Below are 24,814 nucleotides of genomic sequence, written 5' to 3' on the forward strand. Positions count from 1 at the left end.
CATATTATATCTTCAAAAAAAAAAAAACATTCAAATGGTGTAAGTAACAACAGTTAAATTCTTTATCTGCTTTCTGTAGGATTCACACTCAAAATGTGACTCTGAAGTATTTTCCCTGTTGTTTCGCTGAAATAAACGCCTCAACCCCGCCGCAATAATGAAACATTAAAGATGGAAGGATGGAGGGTCTGCGGTGAAATTATTAAAATGTGTGGAACAGTAATTAACACAGCCTCAGCGAACTGCCAGGCTCGAGTTAATCACACCCTCACTGAGGTGGCATTGGCTGGATGTAGATGAACACACACACACACACACACACACACACTTGTCTCTTTCCCACATCTCTGCAAGCAAGCAAAACAGACTCACTCCACCAAGTAAACACAGTCGGCCACGGTGTGCTGTGTGGACAGTGCGAGCCAGCACAGCGGCGCGCTGCCCTGCGATGGCACCAGTGACTGCTTTATCAGCATCCCATCATTTATGTTGTGTTAATTAGGTCCCTGTGGCTGCGGCTGGCTGGTAGCAGTGGCTGGTCCCGTGAAGGGGGAACGGGAGGATGGCGAGAGAAAGAAAGAGGAAGGGGTGGTCCTCGCAGACATAGTCACATTAACATGCCCTCAGCAATGGCACCAAACTGAGACGCAGGCATGTCATAATTAATGTTAGTGAATTATTAATGCTGCCGTCCTCGGCCTGTTTGTGTAAGCAGGCTCTTGTGATTTGGCATGTTTACCCGCCGCCTCCCGCGATTTTCACTCCGAGCTGCCTCCTTCACATTCCTTCAGCGAGGAGGACAAATGTCATCATCTGGAACCCGGAGCAAAGCTCAGCTGCTGAAAAGGGCCCCAGCTCAGCCGTGCTACCTGCTCATTAGCTCAGGCCGAGGTCAGCAGGTCAGACAGGGGAGAGCCGCAGCATGCCAGCGCCACGGTGCACAGGGGCCGGCACACAGGCAGTCCTGCAGGCCCCGCTGCTGCGTTATTAGCTCACGGTCATGCTGCCGAGGGCCAGTTCAGGTCGCACACTATGGTCCACTGCGGCTCCTCTGAGGATCCCGCGCACACTCAAGTACACAAACATGCACTCACGCTAAGCTGTGAACAGTAGAATACAAAACAGAGAAACACTCAGAGAGAGAGCTTCCCAGAAAGGGGGGAAAACTTGCATGCGCACACACACACTCACTGACTGACTCACACACTGAGCCTACATAAAATGGAAAGGCTGAGTGGTATTAAGATCCATATTGACAGAGTGGAATCCCATAAGCACCCCAGTTCTCTCCATATGTCAAATATTCCTCTAGGTGCGGATCATTCAGTTTTATTACCTTGCTTTAAAATTCAATTGCACAAGAGATTTAGGACTTTTGGTGGAATAAAGCACACACACACACTCTTACACACATTCTCTGGAGGTATTATTACTGACAAAGTGAAATACAGATTAAAGGACAGATCCTTAATTTTTGTGACCATATAAATTTGAGTTAAATCCACACATTTATTTGAGGAGTTTGATGGATAGAGATGAATAGATATAAGGCACTTGAGTCCTTTGCTTTCATGCTAATTTATCCATTGTCACTGCTTCATTTCAGAGGAAATGTTTTACTTCTACATCCATTTAGCAGCCAGTTATTGTATAAAGATTTTACATATATAAACATCATAAACGTATTATTTAAAAAAAACTCAACACAAGGTAGGATGTTTTGTTTTTTTGTTTTTTTCAAATTTAATTTAGCTTATCAGCAGTCAGATAAAAGAAATAAAATAATACTGATTCCAATAAACAGTAAAATGCTTAATATTGTGTATAATAATTGGCTGGGTCAATAATGGGTTTAACCTGATATGCATTGTTTACATACATGTCATTAAATTGTACAGTCTTATACTAAAGTACTATTGGTATAGGTGACTTTATTTTTCACTAAAGTAACATTTTCATACATTATCTTTTTACATTTGTGAACTTTATACAGCACAGGATAAAAATACTACAGTCTACAGTTAGCTGCACCCCAACCAGATACAGCAGTAAAAAGCTACCGCCTCAGTAATTAGTAATACCTGTAATACAACACGTGATAATTTCACACTTACAGGCACCATTTTCTGGATGTACTGCTTTGACTTTTGTGACTTTAAATTAATCTTGTTGATTAGGCTTGTACTTGAAATGCACTTTTACTTCAGAGTAGGAGGTTGGATGCAAGGCCTTTACCTTTAAACGTAGCAATTAAATAAAAACTGTAACAGCGTCATAAAACATTAAGTAATATTCAGTCAATCACACCACGAGGTCCATTCAAAAGCTGTTCTGGAACTTTCAATCATAACACATGATCATCACTAGTAGATGCAGTTTTCTCAGTTGTAGATCTTCCCCTAAACAGTGGCGGATAGGAGTGGGAGAAGAATGTGGAAAACAGCAGGAGGCTCTGTTTCTTTTTAATATCGAGTCCTATTTGAAACAGTGCAAACAACACTTACACATTTCAAAGCATGAACATACTGAGTTTCAGTACCCAAGACACAATTAGCCTACAATTTTATCTGTGTAACCTTCTCTAAATAATTGAAACTTTTTTTTTTTTATCTTAGTTATCACTTGACAAATGCATTTTGACATGGCCGTTTAACCTTTTTTTAACTTATTTCTGCTGACACATGAACTTTTCAAACATTCAAAATAACATGTTTGTCCTACAGCACAAGTACACAAGTACTTAAAAAAAATGAGGCTACCTCAGATTACCTCAAAATTACCAAGTAGACTAATCAAACTTGTACAGATTAAATTAATAAGTCTACTTTGTCCAACATGTAATGAGACTGTAATGTCTATAATGAGGATGACTGAAATGACGGTTTTTTTTTTTAGATAATAGAGGAATTATTCTCATCTGAAACATACTACCTCTCACCATACATAGTTAACATTTCAGACTGTGTCTTTAATGCAATATCAAAGTGAGAACCTGTGCGTCTCCTATATTATTTACGTAGACAATGAATTTATGTTACTGGTCAGTTGAAACCCACACAATTTATATCTAAAAATGTTTTGTTTAAAAGTGTACGATTTGTACAGAGGAGCTTCGGCCACTACTGTTGGGATCTCATGTTCCTTAACTTATGTAATTTCATTTGATCATGCATCACAGTGTTGCAGCAGCTGGGATGCGTTTCGGAAAAATAAAACAGTTTCGCACCAAGTCAACTACATAATTTATGCATCTGAAGCAATGAGGGAATAAATATGCCTTTTGAACACACATTACAGAGGCATGGCCTGACAAGTAGCAGTTTTATTTTTCCTTTTTACATAGCCTATATAGAACGTAATAAAACTCCCCCTCAAGACATTTAAATTGCTAATCACCACATGGCTTTAATATCGTAGAGACAATCAATTATTTAGACTAATGTCCAGTCGGCATAATTCATTAACTCTCGCTCAAATCCCTCTTTATTTCCAATCTGTCCAACCTTGAAACACTTTAATCCAGCGATGTTAAATGAGATAAAATCATAATTATGGCAGCAGTGCCTGTTATTTAAACCAGATCAAGGACAAGAGAGACTGCAGGGATGGAGGGGATATAGCATGGATAGCCATGTAGTGGTAGGAGGAGTAGGAGAGGGCTGTAAATGGGCCAAATCCTCCCAGACCCTTGGCACTTTGTGGAGGGTGTATTTTAAACCCAGAGTCCATGAATGTCTTTATGAAGTAAAAAAAAAAAAAAAAAAGAAAAAAAACGACTCACCTTTAAATGCCCAGACGGGAAAAAAGTATCGAAGAAAATCTAGGCTTGTTCTGAACCTTTAAAGTGAGCTGAAATGTAGCATTAATTCATGACTGCTAATGCAACCAAAAGCCCTCCTTCCTCAGCCCCGTCCACACCGGTCAGTTTAAGAGGCCTTTTGTATTTTTACAGTTACATCAACATTCACACAATTTGTCTGGATGCACCGCTGGAGCCGAACGCAACCCAACGCAACACTGTTTACCATTTGTGCATTGGTATCTGGCACCGTCCAAGCGTTGGAGCGTTTTGCGTCACTCTTGCATCAGTGAGTTTTGAATAAAGAAATAATGTTTGTCTTCTTGAGCTACGAGCGCAAGAAAGAAGTAGGTAGAGTAAGTGTTGGGAGCCAAAATGCCTGCGACTGTGTGGTCAGCAGCAAAGGAGTCACCGATGGAGGGAGCGGGGGAGAGAGAAGGCTGTTATTTGATAGCAGTCTCAGTCCAGATGACTTTGGCTGGGTGTGGAGGTGTGTGTCGGTGGACGGTGGCCAGAATAGCTGCCGTCTGTGTTTGTGCAGCGGCAGGGCCAAGAGGAGCGTTCCTGCACCGTAGCCACAATCTTCAGTGCCCTGCCCATGCATGCACGGCCACCTTAGCGCGGCAGCCGAAGCACAGGAAAACCGCTGCAGGAATAACAAGTCCAAGATGTTGGATAAAATCAAGTCTCTATCCACAAAAGTCAAGAATCAACATGAAGAATGTCAATGTTTGCGCAGCGAGAGAAGGAGAGAGAGAGAGAAGGAGAGAGAGAGAGAGAAAAAAAGACATCTTAAAATATACATTTATTCAGAGCCTGTGCAAGATCAAACAGCAAAATTGATCTGCTCTTCCTTCAACCCTTGCTCTGCTCCCTCCCCTCAATTCCCCCTCTCACCAAGTATCGACTTTCCACACGGGCCATCGCCATGACGACTCCAGCCTGGCCCGCTGTCACCTCTCCTCGGGGCAGAACCCTGGCTATTATGGGATAGGGTTCATTTGACTGCCTTGGGCGAAGACGTGTTTGGAGGAGAGCACAGAGCCTCATTCACAAGCACTCTCTCTCTCTTACACACACACACACATAATCATAAACTTCTCAGCCGGGCCCTCTTGTCTAACAGCAGTCAGCCACTGCTGGTCAGGGGCCCCTTCAGGCCACAAACTATAGTCTCATCAGGGCTGTAAATGTGAGACAAACTGGCGGCACAACACTGAGAGTAAAACATACGACAAAGCGGGCTGCACTTCAGGGTGCGGCTGCCTTTTAACTGACAGGCAGATCCAGGAAAGAGGTATAGTAATGCATGTCCTCCACAGCTCCAGCGTCTCATCCAAAAAAGCAAGATGGTGGATGTCATAACGCCCAAACTGGAAGCTTTGAAACAGCAATCCAATCAACGATGGGTGACGTCACGGTGGGTTTGATCAGCTACCGCTGCCGTGTTCGTTGTGATAAAGGGAACAACAGCTTGGCTCATAACTGTGTTTTTAACAGACAACAATGGAAGGACCATGGCAAAGAGGAATACAATATAAAAGGCTTAGACTCTTGTTTGCGGGATGAATTCATTGTTATCCTCTGAGATTTTATGCTGCAGTACAAAAACATTGAATACAACGAAAAGGCAAGGTGGAAGGCAACCCAAATTTTAATTCAAATCATGAGACTGCAGTGAATAATAAAGGTTACATAACAGCAATAACAAGGACAAGAGGGGGATGTGTATCTCAGTCATTTACGCTTACTAAAAGAAACAATATGCGTCAACAGACTCACTGAAATGACAAAACAGAGTAGATAAAGAAAAAATAGTTTCTTCTTCAATCAAAGGGGAGCATTTAACTTAATAATGGAAGAATGTAACATAATTGGAGGGTCAGTAGGCTGGAGACAACAGAGACGAGTCAAAAATGTAATTCATTTGATACCATAAGTGGAGAAGTGCTGTTGTGGCTGGACGGACGCTGGGTTTGGTCCAGTGGTGCAGACATGGATGCAACAGCTCCTGTGGAGGCAGATCTCAAATTGGTCAGAGAGGAGGATCAATACCACCAGGAACAGATAGAGAGAATGATGGGCATCCCAGGCATCTCACTTGAAGCAAATTACATTAGAAACTCAGACACTGATTTAAGATGAAACAAGTAGAGGACGGAAGAAAAAACAGCCAGAGGGAGTTTTTCCAGGAGAACTTAGCTCGGAGATTTATGGACGCTCAGTTCCCGAAACATCAGGTTAACGTTTGTATGAAGTCCGTCATTTTTCAGTCAAGAATTTTCTAATTCTGGCAGTTTTTTCAGGTGTGGAAAGTGAATATGAATAATTTATATTATAAAAATATATTTGCAGGAAGTTCAATTATAGAATAGGTATTCAGATCATTTGCTCAAGTAAAAGTAGCAGAACTGGAATATGAAAAAGTCCTGCAGTGAAAAAGTCACTTAAAGGGCGAGCGTGTAGGATGTAGTGGCAGAAATGGAATATCATTTTTATCTCTAAGTTTTCCTTCATTTATAAACGGTGACCAAACTCTGATTCTAGAGAGGACATTTCATGTGTTTCGTGTTTTTAGCCGTCATCATAGGGAAGGGTGAAACGATGAAATCCTCATCACTATGTGCTTTAAGTAAAGGTGCTCATAGGCTAGGCTTGGAAAAAAGTACTCATGATACAGATAAATTACTCCTGCAAGTGTTATATTATTGTTTAGTTTTTACTTTATTTATTCATTAGGCATGGGCCTAACAATGACACAGTGTCTGTAAAATAACTAGTGACTAAAGATGAGTTAAGTGAGTGTGAAGTGACAATAATGGAAACACAAAATTATACTTAAATCGTAAGCATAATACAGTTATATATATATATATGAGTAAATGTACTTAGTTAAGCTCCAACACTTGCAAGAAGTGAACAAGGTCTTCACAAGCCTGTCAAAGTATTCTCAAAAATGTGGGCCACAGACTTAATTTAAAAAGTGCAGAGTGTGCCTGTGCTCCAATTTCTTGACCTAAAGCTCCTCCTCTGGCCAGAGCTCATCACCGCCAGATTCCTTTTTTTTTAAAGGCTGTCTGCCGGTGATCATGATCTCTGCTTCTCTGTAGTCTGTCATGTCGGGTATCCGCCCCCAGCCTCTCGTGTGATGTGACAGTGTAGAAGTAGGTGACCAGTGGGTGGCCCCCGCGAGAGCCAGCCCGGAGGTCAGCCGGTCACTGTCCCTACGAGGCAGCCCTGCCGCGGGTCACCTGCTGCCCGCTTTCCGCTCGTTATTTATCTCTCGCTGACAGTTCATTCCTCTTCCTGTCAAGGCCCCTCCTCTTCCATCTCCCCATTTTCTCCTCTCCTCTGCTGAGTTTGGCACCGGTCCTCCGGTCCTTTCGCCAATGCCGGCTACCAAGGCCAAGGCGTGCTGAGTCGACCCCTTCACATCACCCCCGTCCGGGTCATATGACATCCAGCTTCGGGGGCCTCCCTAACGATGGGCCCACAAGTGAAAGCCCACAGTGTGTGAGTTGCTCTGGCCGGCTGGAGGGGCTCCTCTCTGTGGTCCACCAGAGGGGTAATTACCTCCCCAAGTTGGGCTTGGAACTGGACTTCTTGCCCCCTCAAATCTCCCCGGACCGTCCGGGACGCAGCACCCCCTTTCATTAGGAGAGCAGCTTATGGAGGGAGAGCCTCGAAAACAGACAAAGTGAAGGCCCTCCTTTGGCCAGTGATAAATTGGTTCGCCTCGCAGACTGGGAGGGGGTGGAGAATGACACACAGAGGACATGAAGGGGATGAGGAAGTCACAAATACAGTGCAGGAGAGGAGGGATTTTGCGGATAAAAATATCCGAAACTGAAGGTACAGACGGGAGAGAGACGCTTCTTTTCCAGCCACACAGTTTGGCCTCTATTTTAGAGCGTGCCAGCTGGGGGAGTGCACATCAAGGACAGAGCCCAAAGTGTGAGCAAGTGGTGGGTAATAACATCAACGCGGCGCACGGTAATCACGGGAAAATAATTGCTCTCATCTTCGCTCGGTAACTTAGACGTGATTATCCCAAAGCCAGTTACAGGTTTGTGTGCCGTCCACCAACTCCCAGTGATCACAGCCAGGCTAAAGTGACATACTAAGGAGAAAAAAGAGCGAAGTGAACATGTAATTAGCGAGCGGTTTCATGTAAGTGCTCTTTGATTTATAATTCAGCACAGTTGAGAACCCCTGCTACCCAAGGCTGGTGCTCCTCTGAATTAGGCCTGCGACTGGGAGAGGCTGCAGCAGGAGAAGGGTGGGGGGTTGGGGGGGGGGCTAACCTGACTAATTTGCGCTCTGTTTGAGGTGGGTTTAAAAAGGGAAGGAGACGTGAGGTCCATACCTACACCTGGGTGGTGTCAGATCATAGAATATAGCATACATAGGTGTATGGATGAGCTGAATGTAGGCATCGGTCTCCGAGTTATAACTGACTTTTGCAGCTGAACTTCACGGAGAAAAAGTTTGATCCGATGAAAGCTGCTCGCTTGAAATGTGACTCAGCAGTCGAGCAGTCGGTGGCGTTTAGCTTTTATCAGCAAATGGCGGCGCACACTTGAAGATGATTTTACAGTTTTCCGAGCGGTTTTCTGTGGGAATTGAGCAACGTTATCCCCACTCTAACTGCATCTTTGATAAGGGAGGCTTTTCTGTCGGCAGTGGCCTCATTTTTTTCTCCTCCGCTCTGCTCGGTACATACTGGATTCTCCGCGGCTCCCCCATGGGTCCAATGATCCCCTGATCATCCTATATTCTGACGCCCTCATAAAGCTAATGTGCTGATTTTACGTTTTCAACCTGCCGTGATCCCCCCACAATCCCCTCTGTTCCCCCTGGTTCCGCTTTCGCACTCAAGTGAGGATCCGCTGGCGCTTTGATCACAGTCCCCCGTTAAAGGTTTAAAACGTCTCAATTCCTGACGATTGTTGGGGCCTCTGTGGTTTACGTTAAGCATTTCCCCATGCCCCCTGTCCAAATTCACCACTCCTAAATGAGGTACCCTCTCTCCCAGCTTCCCATCCCAGCGCTGCTTTCAAGTTCCCCCGATTGGGTGCCGCAGCTGTAAGCCCTAGATTTTGTCTCCTCCATCTTTGTCAAGCCCATTTGCCAAATACAAAAAAGGCCCAATAAGCTGGGTCTTCATCGCTGCTCTCCAAAGTAATCCCCAGATCTCCCACTCTCTCGAAAATCAATGCAAAGGTTGAGATGAGGTGAAACTCCCTTCTTAACTCATCGGGCTGGGAAGTGATAAAGTCTTAGGATCACTTTTTTTGTAATCATTGTGGCTTCATGATGAAACTAATTGTCCTATTTCATGCAGCCTGCAGCTTTTTTTTTCAAGATGTCCTTTATCAACATGCCTAGAGAACAGCAGAACCGAAGACGGTGTAAAATAAGTTACAGTTTTCAAAGCTGAGCGAAGCGATTTTTGACAGAACTTGTCACATTTTTTAAGCGGAGCAACAACAGCACCTCAGCGGAGTCCTCTTTCTCACCGCCTTCTAATATCAGCCCGATATTCACTCGCCTATTAGCTCCTGAAAAAAAAAAATTTAAAAATCGGGGTCACTTTGGTTTTTGGATGATCGACTTTTTCTTCTCATTCATTTTGGCTCTCTGCCATTTCACGCAGCGCAGGTATCATACAGTCGGTCTGCGTGAGCTTGTTTGCTGGAACTGGTTCCCACAATTTATATGGAGGGTTGAGTGAGAGCCACAAGATTGATATTCCAAAACGGAATAAGGTAAAGTGGGTAAAAAAACAGCTAAAATTTGTAGATTAAGGTGATGATATGTGCGTTATTTGCAAGCTTGTTCATTTTACCTGAGACACCTGATCAATCAAGAACACACATACTGTGTAGACCTGCAAGAATTGATTCTTTTTGCAACAAGCTGTAAACACAATATTGACATATTATCACTCCATAAAGTTGTTCTGGTGCATCTGTGAGCAAAGGCTGGCTTTTAACACATCCAGCAGCTACAGAGCAACATTATGATTCATTTGAAGTTTCTGGCCACCTGGTGATTCAAAGTCCAATATTCACTCTCCTTTTGGCTCTGCCTCTACCAACCCTGAAGGGAAAAATCACTCTTTATAGAGGCTAAATGCCGCAATTTGCCAAGTAGGAAGAGGTAACTTCATCTGGTCGCGTTTGGTGTTTGGCTGGTGGCAGTAACAGTGGGTTCATCTAAATTTCTGGGGGGTGGATGAGACTATAGCAGGGCTGTTAGGGTCATTAAAATTCATCACGCCCAATGCAGGGACTCGTCACACTGGTGGAAATTGTTACAAATCAAACTTTCCAACTCTCAGATTGATCAATTTATGATAAAGTGTGTGTGGTACAGCGTAGTAAGATGCTTGGTGGTGGTGACGCTGAAGTCACGTGACCATGGTGTAGTTTGTTTATAGCCTAGCATTAGCTTTTTACATCTGGCGGTTTCAATTACACTTCAAAAATCATAAGAGTGAGGCTTATTCGTTAAAGTACTTGTGCTGAACAAAACATGTCATAAACTTTCATTTGGTTATTTTCTGCAATAATCCCACATTTAATGGATACATCCCACTGGCTTTTTGTCAAGAGAATCCAGGTGATGCTAACCTCTTGGGTTAGCCTGAAATATTCACTATCCCTGCTGAATCCTACATGTGGTCCTTTGATCCATGGTTGAAATTAATATCGATGAAAGCAGCTTTAAAAGGGCAATTTGTAAGAAGTTTGTTGAAAACATTAAAAAATTAGCTAGAATACTAAAAGAATGTAAATAAATGACAGAGGTATCTATTGAAGTTAGCATGCTAACCAGCAAGCCCCATCCTGTTTGGGTCCAAAGCTCTTGTGTACACCAACACTGAGCTCCATATCTGAATCGCTAGCTGAATGCATGAATCTCTGGGCTAACTAAGCTATGGGTAGCTACATTTAGCCACAGTTCTTGGCTCCTCTGGTGATATGCTGCCCCCTACAGTATATGTTTTGAGCATGATTTTCACAGGTGGCCAATTCCAACATATTGCACCTTCAATGGAGCTTTTAAGAGTAAGTGTTGACTACTTCTGGTCACCAGCTCAGAGAGAACAGTCAGCCAGTTGAGCTTATCAAACCAGTCCAAACTGCTGCCTCTACACCAGTGAGGTCTGGGTGAAAAACAGGGCTAATGCTGGAGCAGCAGTAAATCTGCCAACCAGCCTTGGCTAATGTCAGCCTGATGGAGGCTCCAAACCAGTGGGGTGGGATGTTCCGCTACAACCCTCTGCCCTATGGTCTACCGTCATAATTAATATGTTGTTGTATCAAACTTGAAGCATTTGCCTCCGAAATGTCCCGTGCCCAGCCCCCTTATTAAAGACCTGACCTCCAAGCAGCTGAAGGTTGCTCTGCAAACTTGGCACACCCCCGAGCGAAAACATCTGCTTTCCTCACAGGCAGGACCGCCACGGACCCCACGTCTCAGCTGGTTCCCACAGCTCGGAGAGAGAGTCCTTCCCCTGTCCTCACGCACTGACCCCCACATTTATAACGCCCCCTCCCACCGCCGCCGAGACCTCCTCAAGCCTTGGGCCCAGGCCTGGACCTCTCCATCACCTCACCCTCTCCCCCGTCCACGTGTAGCACCGTGCCAGTGTGGTCACTTTACTGCTGAGAGGACTGCTCCTGTCTTGTTATCCCCACATCATGGCCTGTCGAGAGGAAAAGGAGGGAGGGAAGGCATGGAGGGGGAGGGGGAGGAGGCATCTGTGCTGCTCCCACAAAGCGGCGACTGTTGGAACGCTGACAGAAGCATCTGTCATCCCCTGCCTTCACACTCTCACCTGCTGTCCGAGGGCCTCACTCTTCCTATCGTCCTCCTTCGCTCCCTCCCTCTTCCTCCCCTTGCTCCTGCCTCACTCTGATTGTGTGAAGCTCTTGGACGCCTCCTTTAGAAATCCCATAAACTGTGCCATCTCCCATCCTCACCCTTAATGAATCAGGTTTAAACCCGGTGCAGATGTCTACTGAATAAAGCTGGTGTTACTTTAAATCTTTTTTTTTTTTTTTTTTTTTAAAGCATGGCCTTATGTTGACGCACACGAGATTTCTACTTTGCCAAGTCCTTGCCAAATTAAGCCGTATTTATCAACAAATATTGCCACGGTGTTAATGAATGTACTGACCTGTCTTTTGCGACTACTTTATCATTCTCCAGTGGCACCCCCGTCCATTCCCCTAACACGCTGAAGGGTTGCCAGCAGTAAGGGGAAGGATGCCAATCCATGTGTATGACACGCACATAAAAAAAAAAACAAAAAAAAACACACACACAAGCTTCAAGGACACCATCGCTCATTCAGGTCCAGGGAAGGTGCCCTTCAGATGATGCCACTAGCAAGAGAGTTAAAAACCCAAAATCAATGATCTTGCACAAAGTTTGAGGCAGCAAAAAAACATCCACACCATCAATGATTAGTCCGAGAAATGGCAGAGGACGTTACTCAGGAGGACGTCTCAGCTTTTTTTCCACCCTTTCAAGAGTTATTTCTTTTAAACTTGACTTAAAGGTTGTTTAAGACCAATGTTTTAAAATTACAAATCAAAATTTCAGGCACAGTCGGGCTGAAAAGGGAGCAGCATTAGTTTTTAAATTGTTCATCGGGACGTTTTGTTTTTTTATGTTGGACACACACAAGGCCTCCGTGAAAAGACCGTTTATAAAATATGTGTTTGCTTTGACAACTTTACCCAAAACAGAATTTGTATTACGTCGATAGATTAACACTTTGTTAAAGTAAGTAAATTTATTTATTTATCTAAATTAATAACTGAAATAGGCAGATGATAGTTTCACACACTGTTGTAACAAACTTTTCACCAGAAGTTGCTTCAAACCTCAGCTGACATTCTCGGCTCAGTCCTTCTAGTCTGTTGATTCGACTAATCAACCACTGATGGAAGAAGTAGTTTGCTTCGTTTATAGTCGGCGGACTCTGACACCTTTCTAGCTTCAATGTTAGCAGGGATGTTATTTTCCTCAGTGTCCTGTTATTGTCCTTTATTCAGTTATGGAAATAATATACATTTCTGGGTTTGTATTATAACCTGATCAATAGTGATATTATGATCTCTCTGAGTTTCTTAATTTATTTTCCAAAACTACACAGTCCACCTTTAAAGTATTAGTAAAATCTCACATAATGCATAAATTAGATGAGTGTTTCAGATGCATCAATGTAGGGCTGCATCTAACAGTTTATTTCATCGTTGATTATTCTGTTGATTATTTTCTTAATTGATCAACTGTTTTGTTTTTTGTTTTGTTCTGGTAAAAAAAACAAAACAAAAATAATGTATTTTCCTACAGCTCAAGGTAACATCTTTAAATGTTTTCTTTTTTCCAATCAACGGTCCAAAACTAAGAGGCACTCAGTTTACGGTCACGTATGAAATAGAAAATCAAAATTGTCGCAGATTATTTCTGTTGACTGACTACTCGATCAATCATTTAATCAACCAGTTGTTGCAGTTTTGCCTCAATGTGTAACCAGCATTCTACCTCTGTAGTTGACTATGCTTGTTATATGCTCCTTGCGAATTCAACCTATAACATTGCATTTTTTATTCATGTTTTGTCAAATCCTCATCCGTGATAACTTGCAATTTAAGGTGTAAATAAATGTAACGGGGTAAAAAGTACATTATTTCCCATGGTGTAGAGGTATTAGCATTAAATGGCAATACTCAATAAATTAAATCCATCTCAAAGTTTTTGCTGTTTACTCAGCTCTTGAACCAGTACATTTCTCTATGACATCAGTGCTCACCTGAGAGCCTACAGCTGCACCTGAAATTGCGTCTCTGTGCAGCAGCTCTGTAGATCTGTGCTGAATGCTGCAGGACATGTGAATCAAAATCTGCCTTTCCTGTTCTTTTCTGGGTTGTCTCATTGCCGTGATGGCCAAAGGGCATGCACTGGAGTTGGGGAGGTGATTTTGAATGGCACTGGTCATACATAAAGTAGCTTCTCTCAGCGTGTTAGCGAGGACGCCGCAAAGAAGAGAGGCAGGTTAACAAATGAGTGAGGAAGGATGGCAGGACTTTGTGGCCCTCAGAGACGGAGCGGGTTGGGATGTTCTGCCAACGCTTCGTCTGCCAGGGTGAAGGATACACACTCATGTTCATATTCACACACACGCACGCACACACACTGTCATCTCTCTATAGCTCCCTCCCTGGCCTCTGTTACAGCCGTGTGCCTGAGCAGGAACCCCACTAAGCTGGCCGGGGTCCAACACACAGGTCTCTCACCTCGCAGGCTGGGCAGGGGGGCCTGGTAGCTCCTGTGAGTTATTCCTGGGCATAGACCTGGGTTCCACCTCTCTCATCTCCTTTTGTCTCATCCGCTCTCCTCTGGCCCATCCCGGCCTCCTCTTCTCCCTTATCCCCCTCTCTGGGACCCTGTGGCTGATGAGGCTGTCCTTCAACTATCAGCATCTTCTATTATCTTTAACACACACACACACATATATAGTAACTTGGATTTATGTAAGCCTAGTTGTGTATCTGTGTGGCCACAAATGTTGAGGTCACCTTCAAATACATCCACCATCTGCAGGGTTTTATTAGTATAAAGCACTTCAGAGCATTCAGTGACCTACATAAAGATTATTATTCATTTTTTTGCAACCTTTTGATTATCGCTTCTTTTCCATCTTTAAAACGTTTTGTTTAACTTTCCCTCTTTTTCAATACAAATAAAAAACAACCCTGGAAAAGAATGAAAAAATGTTGAGAGAAAGTTTTGGATCATGATGTTTTTTCTTGTTGTTTCTTTTTTAAAAATATACAAAAATACAGTCATCAACTATTAGCTAGTTAGTTTTGGCTTGTCAAATGTAAGAAAATGTGTTACTTTTGTTTGCTGCTTCTGAATACTAATTATTCTTGAGCTTTGAGCTGTTTGGACTGATGCAGTAAGGTGTGCTTGCCAGTTTTCTCTATTTAATAGACTCCATGACGAATCAAGCAGTTAGTTGATTAATTAGTTGCAGCCATAAACAGAATTTAAACTCCATAAAAACAGAAATTAGTTGAATAACTGTTAAAAGAGCTATTAGAGACAACAACAACAACAACATCTACTGGTGTAATGTGAGCATGCGGCTGAGATAATTATGCTCTTGGGGTTTTTGAGTACATACCAAATACCAAAACCTGGACAGCAATCCATCACTTTTGCTCACAGCTCATGTGTTAGGCCTGAAATTGCCACTAGAGGTCACTGAATGCCAAGCAAATAGATTCAGGACGTCAACAGAGTAACAAGCAAAAGAAAAGATGTGCATAAATGTGTCTTGCAGGACACGTATCCTTATTATCAACACACCGGTGTACACATTGCTTTGCATCTATTGTTGAGGAGTTAAGACTTAAGTGCAGGGCCCTAACCAGGATTTTAGAAATACTGAGGTCATAATTTCGGAGGTCCGACCATGAGCAAAGTTTCAACGGGCGGGTCCATAACGAAATGTGTATTTGTAACTCACACTGTGTGTGTGTGTTGACCAACCTTCGAGAGGGCAGGGACAGCAGAGTACAGATGTGGAGATATGAAGGCAGTCTGCACAATATTGCAGAATATTGCAGGCAACCAGTTCCTCACTGAACAGTATGACAGGATGTTAATGTCTTATATTCCTCAAAACATTATAATATATTGATCCATTTGCTTGAATTTCATTTCAGCTATATGTTGATGTTTACAACCAGCGTGGAGACTGAAAACAAAGTGCAGGTTTATTGTTTTGTCTTCTGTTCGAGTTGTGTATCAACAGGGTGAAAACACAGAGGCATGATGGTACGCTGTCCCTCTAGCATTCACTGACTGAACACAGCCATATCCTGCCATCAAAATAGGATTTGATGACAACTATTCAACATCTTGGCTTCTAATTTGTAAACATACAAACTGTCAGTCCACAAAACTCGATTGCAGGAAATCAGGATTCAGTTTAGGAAGCCGGCATACAACTCGTCCTCAGCAGCCTGTTCCTCTGCCCACGCTTTCTGCTCCTGGCTGCTCTCGTTCTGGAGAAACAAACAGTGACCATTAGTACTCTGCCAATATATCAGCCATGTTTGATCCCCCTGGTAAAGTACAGGTGAAAGATGCTCACACTTTCCCTTCAGGCTCCTGTGGTGGCCCCTCTCCATTGTTTGGCTCGTCTTGTTCATCTTGGTGATTTGTCCTGTCAACCATCCATCACCTGCAAGATGAGAAAGAAGAGCAGTGGTAGTTTCACGTCTCTTTGTGCAGGTTTTGTGCGTATTTGTGCGTTTTTTGTTGAATTGAATTTGTGGAGGTTTGAGTATATTTGTGGAGGTTTTCTATGTATTTGTGGAAGTTTTTTTTCGTGAATTTGTGGAGGTTTGTAGAGGTTTTCTGTGTCATTGTGGGGCTTTTGTGTGTCATTGTGGAGCTTTTGTGTATATTTTTTGAATTTGTGAAGTTCTGTGGAGTTTTTTGTGTATTTATGGTTATTTTGTGTGTCACTGTGATTTTTTTTAGTTTTTTGGGAGATTTTGAGTGTGTTTGTGGAAGTTTAGTGTTTATTTGTGGAGATTTTGAGTGTATCTGTGGAAGTTTTCTGTTTATTTGTGGAGATTTTGAGTGTATTTGTGGAAGCTTTGGGTTTATTTGTGGAGGTTTTGAGTGTATTTGTAAAAAGGATTTAACATGTGTATACACTGAGAGCCACAACATTAGAACCAGTGAAAGGTGAAATAAATAACATTGATCATTGTGTTCCAACGCCATGTTCGGCTGTGAAACCACGAGTCCTAGCATTCATGTAGACGTCTCTTTGACAAACACCAGTCACCCAAACACAGCTGCAGACCAAGTATACCCCCTCATGGCAGCAGCACTCCTTGATGGCAGTGCCCCCAAAAGCAGGACAACGCACCTGCAACGCTGCAAAAACTGCTCAGAAATGACCTGAGGAAAGTGGGAAAGAGCTCAAAGTGTCAACCTGGCCTCCAGATTCCCCAGATCTCAATCCAACTAAGCTTCCACTGGATGCAGTCTGAGCCAAGAACAATCCATGGGGGCCCCAACATGGATGGGAGTTGGTTCTGGCGCATCCGGTGGATGCTCAACTGGATTGGGATCTGGAGGATGAGGAGGCAAGTTTGACACCTTGGGTTCTTTGCCATGACAGGGTGTAGTTGGTCTGAACGGGGTTTGGGTGGGTGGTGTCTGTCCAAGAGGCTCCACAGAAATGACAGTACTCAAAAGTTTCCAAGCAGAACATTTGATTGTAACAAGATGATCAATGCTCATTTCACTTGTCAGTTGTTTTAATGTTTTGGCTTAACAGTGTAGATATACACGTTAATTACTTTTAATATTTTGCATGAATTGATTTTTACACTATATTATACATACTTTCACTGCACTTTGTCTAACTGCTTTAGTTACTAGTTACTTTGCAGATTCATATAGTCAAAATTAAATATTCACTGATCAAACATTATATATCATTACTGATCAATTTATCTAGCATTAAAAGCAGAAAGTTGAGACCTTAAAGAGGAAATGTCAGACATGCCAATGCATTATGGAGGTCTCTTATTAATCATTTGATTAATTACCTGATGTCGGCATGCTCATAAAGCAATTCTGTAGAAAGACAGCTGATTTTTGAGTCTCATTCTCAGGTCGTCAAATAAAGCCCTTTACGGGCTATTAACAGGACTCACAGAGAGTCAAGTTGTTAACAGTGAGAAGACTTGTATTTTCATATACATTTTATTTCAAGATATAGTTTTTATATATATTTTTTGTGTTTATCCAGTAGCTATAAAAACGCTCCTTGAATCCTGTGGGTTTTGAGGTGGGGCATCTTGCCACCTAGCAGACAAACTAACAATTGGATTGCTATTTCTGAACTTCCGTGTCTAGAACTCTATGGTGGTTAACTGGTTGTCTTAGCTTACTGCACTCAACATTGTTTAGCTAACACTGTTAGCCTGAACAGCTTTATGCCATAATATTTCTCTAGCAACAACTTCCAAGGCATCATAAAACTGATCGAGCACTCTCTGAATGCACATTTGGATGCTCGAGTGGTTCTGGCGCATCCCGTGGATGCTCAATTGGATTGGGATCTATATAATGAGGAAAAAAGTTTGGCACCTTGGGTTCATTGCCATGAGGGGGTGCAGTTTGCCTTCTGGGTTTGCTGCACTGTTTTACACTTTCCTGATGGGTCTTCTGCTGCTGTGCTGTGTAGTTTGCCTTGTGGGTTTGCTGCACTGTTTTACACTTTCCTGTTGGGTCTGCTGCAGTGTTGTGCAGTTTGTCTACTGGCTTTGCTGCACTGTTTTACACTTTCCTGCTGGGGTTTGCTGCACTGTTTTACACTTTCCTGTTGGGTCTGCTGCAGTGTTGTGCAGTTTGCCTTCTGGGTTTCCTACACAGTTTTGCACTTTCCTTTTGGGTTTGGTGCAGTGCTTTGCAGTTTACCTTCTGGTTTTGCTGCAGTGTTTTACACTTTCCTGTTGGGTTTGATGCGGTGCTGTGCAATTTGCCTACTGAGTTTGCTGTACTGTTTTACACCTTCCTGTTGGGTCAGCTGCGCTAATGTGCAGTTTGCCTTCTGGGTTTGCTGCACTGTTTTAACTTTCCTGTTGGGGTCTGCTGCAGTGTTGTGCAGTTTGCCTTCTGGGTTTACTGCACTGTTTTACACTTTCCTGTTGGGGTCTGCTGCAGTGTTGTGCAGTTTGCCTTCTGGGTTTGCTGCACTGTTTTACACTTTCCTGATGGGTCTTCTGCTGCAGTGATGTGCAGTTTGCCTTGTGGGTTTGCTGCACTGTTTTACACTTTCCTGTTGGGTCTGCTGCAGTGTTGTGCAGTTTGTCTACTGGCTTTGCTGCACTGTTTTACACTTTCCTGCTGGGGTTTGCTGCACTGTTTTACATTTTCCTTTTGGGGTTTCTGCACTGTTTTACACTTTCCTGTTGGGTCTGCTGCAGTGATGTGCAGTTTGCTTACTGGGTTTCCTGCACTGTTTTATACTTTCCTATTGGGTTTGGTGCAGTGCTGTGCAGTTTGCCTTGTGGGTTTGCTGTACTGTTTTACACTTTCCTGTTGGGGTCTGCTGCAGTGCTATGCAGTGTGCCTTCTGGGTTTACTGCACTGTTTTACACTTTCCTGTTGGGCGTGGTGCTGTGCAGTTTGCCTCCTGGGTTTGCTGTACTGTTTTACACTTTCCTGTTGGGTCTGCTGCGCTAATGTGCAGTTTGCCTTCTGGGTTTGCTGCACTGTTTTAAACTTTCCTGTTGGGTCTGCTGCGCTAATGTGCAGTTTGCCTTCTGGGTTTGCTGCACTGTTTCAAACTTTCCTGTTGGGGTCTGCTGCAGTGTTGTGCAGTTTGCCTTCTGGGTTTACTGCACTGTTTTACACTTTCCTGTTGGGATCTGCTGCAGTGTTGTGCAGTTTGCCTTCTGGGTTTGCTGCACTGTTTTACACTTTCCTGATGGGTCTTCTGCTGCAGTGATGTGCAGTTTGCCTTGTGGGTTTGCTGCACTGTTTTACACTTTCCTTTTGGGGTTTCTGCACTGTTTTACACTTTCTAGTTGGGTCTGCTTCAGTGTTGTGCAGTTTGCCTTCTGGCTTTGCTGCACTGTTTTACGCTTTCCTGTTGGGTCTGCGGCAGTGATGTGCAGTTTGCCTACTGGGTTTCCTGCACTGTTTTATACTTTCCTATTGGGTTTGGTGCAGTGCTGTGGAGTTTGCTTCCTGGGTTTGCTGCACTGTTTTACACTTTCCTGTTGGGGTCTGCTCCACTGCTTCACAATTTCCTTCTGGGGTTTGTTGCACTGTTTTACACTTTCCTGTTGGGGTCTCCTGCAGGGTTTTACACTCTCCCTCTGGGGTTTGCTGCAGGGTTTTACACTCTCCCTCTGGGGTTTGCTGCACTGTTTTACACTATCCTTTTTGGGTTTCTGTGCTGTTTTAAAATTTCCTGTTGGGTCTCCTGCAGTGTTGTGCAGTTTGCCTTCTGGGTTTGCTGCACTGTTTTACACTTTCCTGTTGGGTCTGCTTCAGTGTTGTGCAGTTTGCCTACTGGCGTTGCTGCACTGTTTCACACTTTCCTTTTGGGGTTTGCTGCACTGTTGTCCTGTTGTACGCTTTCCTTTTGGGTTTGCTGCGAAAACTGCTCAGGAACAACCCGAGGAATATGGGAAAGAGCTTAAGGTGTCAACTTGACCCCCAGATTCCCCAGATCTCCATCCAACTGAGCTTCCACCGGATTGCAGTCTGAGCCAAGAACAATCCATGGGGGCCACCAACATGGATGGGAGTTGGTTCTGGCGCATCCCATAGATGCTCATCTGGATTGGGATCTGGAGAATGAGGAAGCAAGTTTGACACCTTGGGTTCTTTGCCAGGAGGGAGTGTAGTTGATCGGCAACTTACACTTTCCTTTTGGGTTTGCTGCTCTGCTTTACACTCTTCTTTGGGGTTTGTTGTACTGTTGTCCTGTTGTACACTTTCCGGATGGGGTTTCTGCACTGTTTTACACTTTCCTGTTGGGTCTGCTTCAGTGTTGTGCAGTTTGCCTTGTGTGTTTGCTGCACTGTTTTACACTTTCCTGTTGGGGTTTCTGCACTGTTTTACACTTTCCTGTTGGGTCTGCTGCAGTGTTGTGCAGTTTGCCTACTGGCTATGCTGCACTGTTTTACGCTTTCCTCTTGGGGTTTCTGCACTGTTTTACACTTTCCTGTTGGGTCTGCTTCAGTGTTGTGCAGTTTGCCTTCTGGGTTTGCTGCACTGTTTTACACTTTCCTGTTGGGTCTGCTGCAGTGTTGTGCAGTTTGTCTACTGGCTTTGCTGCACTGTTTTACACTTTCCTGCTGGAGTTTGCTGCACTGTTTTAGACTTTCCTTTTGGGGTTTCTGCACTGTTTTACACTTTCCTGTTGGGTCTGCTGCAGTGATGTGCAGTTTGCTTACTGGGTTTGCTGCACTGTTTTATACTTTCCTATTGGGTTTGGAGCAGTGCTGTGCAGTTTGCCTTCTGGGTTTGCTGTACTGTTTTACACTTTGCTGTTGGGGTCTGCTGCAGTGCTATGCAGTGTGCTTTCTGGGTTTACCGCACTGTTTTACACTTTCCTGTTGGGCGTGGTGCTGTGCAGTTTGCCTCCTGGGTTTGCTGCACTGTTTTACACTTTCCTGTTGGGGTCTGCTCCACTGCTTCACAATTTCCTTCTGGGGTTTGTTGCACTGTTTTACACTTTCCTGTTGGGGTCTCCTGCAGGGTTTTACACTCTCCCTCTGGGGTTTGCTGCACTGTTTTACACTATCCTTTTTGGGTTTCTGTGCTGTTTTAAAATTTTCTGTTGGGTCTCCTGCAGTGTTGTGCAGTTTGCCATCTGGGTTTGCTGCACTGTTTTACACTTTCCTGTTGGGTCTGCTTCAGTGTTGTGCAGTTTGCCTGCTGGCTTTGCTGCACTGTTTCACACTTTCCTTTTGGGGTTTGCTGCACTGTTGTCCTGTTGTACGCTTTCCTTTTGGGTTTGCTGCGAAAACTGCTCAGGAACAACCCGAGGAATATGGGAAAGAGCTTAAGGTGTCAACTTGACCTCCAGATTCCCCAGATCTCCATCCAACTGAGCTTCCACCGGATGCAGTCTGAGCCAAGAACAATCCATGGGGGCCACCAACATGGATGGGAGTTGGTTCTGGCGCATCCCATAGATGCTCAACTGGACTGGGATCTGGAGAATGAGGAAGCAAGTTTGACACCTTGGGTTCTTTGCCAGGAGGGAGTGTAGTTGATCTGCAACCTACACTTTCCTGTTGGGTTTGCTGCTCTGCTTTACACTCTTCTTTGGGGTTTGTTGCACTGTTGTCCTGTTGTACACTTTCCTGATGGGGTTTCTGCACTGTTTTACACTTTCCTGTTGGATCTGCTGCAGTGTTGTGCAGTTTGCCTTGTGTGTTTGCTGCACTGTTCTACACTTTCCTGTTGGGTTTGGTCCGGTGCTGTGCAGTTTGGGTTCTAGGTTTGGTGCACTGTTATACAATTTCCTGTTGGGTCTACTGCAGTGTTGTGCAGTTTGCCTCCGGGCTTTGCTGCACTGTTTTACACTTTCCTGCTGAGGTTTGCTGCACTGTTTTACACTTTCCTTTTGGGGTTTCTGCACTGTTTTACACTTTCCTGTTGGGTCTGCTGCAGTGTTGAGCAGTTTGCCTTGTGTGTTTGCTGCACTGTTCTACACTTTCCTGTTGGGTTTGGTCCGGTGCTGTGCAGTTTGGGTTCTAGGTTTGGTGCACTGTTATACAATTTCCTGTTGGGTCTACTGCAGTGTTGTGCAGTTTGCCTCCGGGCTTTGCTGCACTGTTTTACACTTTCCTGCTGAGGTTTGCTGCACTGTTTTACACTTTCCTTTTGGGGTTTCTGCACTGTTTTACACTTTCCTGTTGGGTCTGCTGCAGTGTTGTGCAGTTTGCCTTCTGGGTTTGCTGCACTGTTCTACACTTTCCTGTTGGATTTGGTCCACTGCTGTGCAGTTTGGGTTCTAGGTTTGCTGCACTGTTTTACACTTTCCTGTTCGGTCTGCTGCAGTGTTGTGCAGTTTGCCTACTGGATTTGCTGCACTGTTTTACACTTTCCTTTTGGGGTTCCTGCACTGTTGTACACTTTCCTGTTGGGTCTGCTGCAGTGTTGTGCAGTTTGCTTTGTGGGTTTGCTGCACTGTTTTACACTTTCCTTTTGGGGTTTCTGCACTGTTTTACACTTTCCTGTTGGGTCTGCTTCAGTGTTGTGCAGTTTGCCTTGTGGGTTTGCTGCACTGTTTTACACTTTCCTGTTGCGTCTGCTGCAGTGTTGTGCAGTTTGCCTACTGGCTTTGCTGCACTGTTTTACACTTTCCTTTTGGGGTTTCTGCACTGTTGTCTTGTTGTACGCTTTCCTTTTGGGTTTGCTGCGAAAACTGGTCAGGAACAACCCGAGGAATATGGGAAAGAGCTTAAGGTGTCAACTTGACCCCCAGATTCCCCAGATCTCCATCCAACTGAGCTTCCACCGGATGCAGTCTGAGCCAAGAACAATCCATGGGGGCCACCAACATGGATGGGAGTTGGTTCTGGCGCATCCCATAGATGCTCATCTGGATTAGGATCTGGAGAATGAGGAAGCAAGTTTGACACCTTGGGTTCTTTGCCAGGAGGGAGTGTAGTTGATCGGCAACTTACACTTTCCTTTTGGGTTTGCTGCTCTGCTTTACACTCTTCTTTGGGGTTTGTTGTACTGTTGTCCTGTTGTACACTTTCCGGATGGGGTTTCTGCACTGTTTTACACTTTCCTGTTGGGTCTGCTTCAGTGTTGTGCAGTTTGCCTTGTGTGTTTGCTGCACTGTTTTACACTTTCCTGTTGGGGTTTCTGCACTGTTTTACACTTTCCTGTTGGGTCTGCTGCAGTGTTGTGCAGTTTGCCTTCTGGCTTTGCTGCACTGTTTTACACTTTCCTGTTGGGTCTGCTTCAGTGTTGTGCAGTTTGCCTTCTGGGTTTGCTGCACTGTTCTACACTTTCCTGTTGGGTTTGGTCCGGTGCTGTACAGTTTGCCTTCAAGGATTGCTGCACTGTTTTACACTTTCCTGTTGGGTCTGCTGCAGTGTTGTGCAGTTTGCCTACTGGATTTGCTGCACTGTTTTACACTTTCCTTTTGGGGTTCCTGCACTGTTTTACACTTTCCTGTTGGGTCTGCTGCAGTGTTGTGCAGTTTGCCTTCTGGCTTTGCTGCACTGTTTTACACTTTCCTGTTGGGTCTGCTGCAGTGTTGTGCAGTTTGCCTTGTGGGTTTGCTGCACTGTTCTACACTTTCCTGTTGGAATTGGTCCACTGCTGTGCAGTTTGGGTTCTAGGTTTGCTGCACTGTTTTACACTTTCCTGTTCGGTCTGCTGCAGTGTTGTGCAGTTTGCCTACTGGGTTTGCTGCACTGTATTACACTTTCCTGTTGGGTCTGCTTCAGTGTTGTGCAGTTTGCCTTGTGGGTTTGCTGCACTGTTTTACACTTTCCTTTTGGGGTTTCTGCACTGTTTTACACTTTCCTGTTGGGTCTGCTTCAGTATTGTGCAGTTTGCCTTCTGGGTTTGCTGCACTGTTTCACACTTTCCTGTTTGGTCTGCTTCAGTGTTGTACAGTTTGCCTTGTGGGTTTGCTGCACTGTTTTACAATTTCCTGTTGGGTCTGCTGCAGTGTTGTGCAGTTTGCCTACTGGCTTTGCTGCACTGTTGTACGCTTTCCTTTGGGGTTTGCTGCGAAAACTGCTCAGGAACAACCCGAGGAATATGGGAAAGAGCTTAAGGTGTCAACTTGACCTCCAGATTCCCCAGATCTCCATCCAACTGAGCTTCCACCGGATGCAGTCTGAGCCAAGAACAATCCATGGGGGCCACCAACATGGATGGGAGTTGGTTCTGGCGCATCCCATAGATGCTCAACTGGACTGGGATCTGGAGAATGAGGAAGCAAGTTTGACACCTTGGGTTCTTTGCCAGGAGGGAGTGTAGTTGATCGGCAAGTTACACTTTCCTTTTGGGTTTGCTGCTCTGCTTTACACTCTTCTTTGGGGTTTGTTGCAATGTTGTCCTGTTGTACACTTTCCTGATGGGGTTTCTGCACTGTTTTACACTTTCCTGTTGGGTCTGCTTCAGTGTTGTGCAGTTTGCCTTGTGGGTTTGCTGCACTGTTTTACACTTTCCTTTTGGGGTTTCTGCACTGTTTTACACTTTCCTGTTGGGTCTGCTTCAGTGTTGTGCAGTTTGCCTTCTGGGTTTGCTGCACTGTTTTACACTTTCCTGTTGGGTCTGCTTCAGTGTTGTGCAGTTTGCCTCGTGGGTTTGCAGCACTGTTTTACACTTTCCTTTTGGGGTTTCTGCACTGTTTTACACTTTCCTGTTGGGTCTGCTTCAGTATTGTGCAGTTTGCCTTCTGGG

At 44.2% G+C, this 24,814-nt stretch overlaps 1 long non-coding RNA gene across 9 annotated transcripts in view; it reads right to left on the reverse strand.

The window, feature by feature from the left end:
- Nucleotides 1-1,493: 1,493 nt before the first annotated feature.
- Nucleotides 1,494-24,814, reverse strand: part of LOC119028097 — a 33,612-nt gene continuing 10,291 nt past the window's right edge. Inside the window, exons 3-8 of one of the 9 annotated variants that reach the window (XR_005077597.1) lie at nucleotides 15,984-16,073; nucleotides 15,773-15,894; nucleotides 14,116-14,311; nucleotides 11,988-12,195; nucleotides 4,697-5,810; nucleotides 1,494-4,445 (exon numbers count right to left, since the gene is read on the reverse strand). This is a non-coding gene — a long non-coding RNA (uncharacterized LOC119028097). Of the gene's footprint in view, nucleotides 4,489-4,696; nucleotides 5,811-11,987; nucleotides 12,196-14,115; nucleotides 15,895-15,983; nucleotides 16,074-24,814 lie in introns of all 9 variants that reach the window. The other 8 variants (XR_005077596.1, XR_005077593.1, XR_005077594.1 and 5 more) reach the window with 8 other exon arrangements.

This window comes from Acanthopagrus latus, chromosome 1, assembly GCF_904848185.1.
Source record: "Acanthopagrus latus isolate v.2019 chromosome 1, fAcaLat1.1, whole genome shotgun sequence".
NCBI lineage: Eukaryota > Metazoa > Chordata > Actinopteri > Spariformes > Sparidae > Acanthopagrus > Acanthopagrus latus.